This window comes from Crinia signifera, chromosome 4, assembly GCF_055691185.1.
Source record: "Crinia signifera chromosome 4, ASM5569118v1, whole genome shotgun sequence".
Lineage (NCBI taxonomy): Eukaryota > Metazoa > Chordata > Amphibia > Anura > Myobatrachidae > Crinia > Crinia signifera.
Window position 1 is genome coordinate 327152005 of NC_139220.1, and position 2089 is coordinate 327154093.

The window sequence follows — 2089 nt, forward strand, 5'->3', positions numbered from 1 at the left end:
ACATAAGGGGATAGCAAATGTATGAATGGGGAAAGTAGCAAAGGTCGAGGGGGGCAGATGTACAGAATACATGGGGGGCAGAGGTACAGATGACATAGAGAGAAGTACGGGGGGAGGGGGTGGTATCATGATACACATATAGAGGCTCAGTTTCAGAACATACAAAATATGTGCAGACTATATAGGAGAGTAGAGGTATGGCAAATGGGACTGCACAGAAGGGGGATAGGTAGAAGCAGAGGCACAGCTGGGGAACTTCGTTCTGACACTCTAGCACAGGAAGCCGGGGAAGGTGCAGAACAGAGGATCTGTAGAAAAGCATATTGGGAACGGGCAACATGTACAGTACAACAGGAGTGAATGCAGAGAGAGGAACCTGCTGACTGGATATTTAGGTAATTCCAGGGCCGGCTCTACCATAAGGCAGCTTTAGGCAGCTGCCTAGGGCGCCAGGCTCTGGGGGGGGGGGGTGTCTGTGAGGATGTCTGTGAGGGTTTTTGTTGTACTTAATGCATCTGGTTGCTGCACGACTTCTAAGACCTCACCTCCATACTTTCCCTTGAGGCATACTTCCCTACTTTGCTGCTCCCTCCCCTTTGTACTCTGTTGTGGGTGGCAGCCTCCAGGTAAGGCAGGAGACTTGCCCACCTTCCCAAGGTAGGGCTCGGAGGACCATTTAATTTTTTTGGGAGCCTCCCTGCCATTCCAGAATGTTTTTCAAGTATGACTTAAGGGGTTGGAAAGTGGGTATTGGTGGCAGTATGGGTGAAAGGGGGGTGCAGTAAGTGATGTTTTGCCTAGGGTGCTGTGAAGCCTTACCCCAGCCCTGGGTGACTCTCCTGTGACTCCAGAGTGGGGAAGGGACACATCCGAATCACTCACTGTCACCAAATTGTTTAAGAAGTATTTGATAGTGCTTGGCACGTCCCAGCTTCCTTCCTCCTGCTCTCCTCTGCGGGAACTTTCTTCCTGCTGCTTCTTCCTCCTGTGGCTCACTACCGCCCTCCAGTGGCCGGCGCCCTAGACAAATGCCTAAACATGCCTAGTGGTGGTGCCAGCCCTTGATCATAGTAGTAATTGAGGAAGTTGGAAGAAAAAAGTTAAAATAGAATTAAAAAAAATTAGAAAAAAAAATCAGTTCCTATTCTGAAAGCAGATAAAACTGAAATTTGGCTAGACCACTTAAAAACACAAACTGAGATATACAGAAGAGATTTGATAAAATGTACAAGAAAGAAGCTTAAGTTAGTTGAGATAGATTATCCACATCATTCAGTCTATAGATGTTTTTTGGCAGTGTGGGTGGTTCTAGAAATACTTGGGGTCTAGATCTAATAGAAACTTTAGGAATTACATATACCAGACTGATGGTGAACCTGACAGAATATTTTTAAACCCTTCCACTGACACTCTCCCACCATTTGGTGTCTCCTCCTCTTCTTCCTCTTTTTTTATGCCAGGATTAAGTATAAACTGTTGGTGAGACAACTTTATATAATGAAATTGAAAGCATGCTGGTTGCAGTAGTCATCAGAGCATGCCCCAAATATAACCCCATGAGGCCAGACCCTATTAAGTAGGTACCTTTAAGGCTAGAGAATGAGACGATCTTATTCATCCCCAGCACTTTCAGCACTAGATTTCACGAGTTGGCCAGCACTGGAGGAGGGTGGGAGTGGACGGGACTCTCTTTCACTAGCGCGCCCCATTGCCAAGAATAGGGTGCACGAGCATTTTGTACATGCATGCCCCATTCTGGCGGTGCTGGGCAACGATTGGTGGAACATCACGCAGGGAGCCGCTCTAATGAGAGCGGCTCCATCTGTATGTGATGGCACCTCATGATATATATATTATTAGGGTGTGCATTTTAAGATCACCCACCAGTATCTAATGTATTTATATCCTTCTGGCGATATGGCCTCCAGAACTGAACACAATACTCTAGGTGAGGTCGTACCAATAACCTATACAGTGGCATTATTACTTCTTTCTTTCTACTGCTGATACCTCTCCCTATGCAACCAAGCATCTGACTTGCCTTCTTCATTACTTTGTTACATTGCCTACCTGCTTTTAAGTCCCCTAA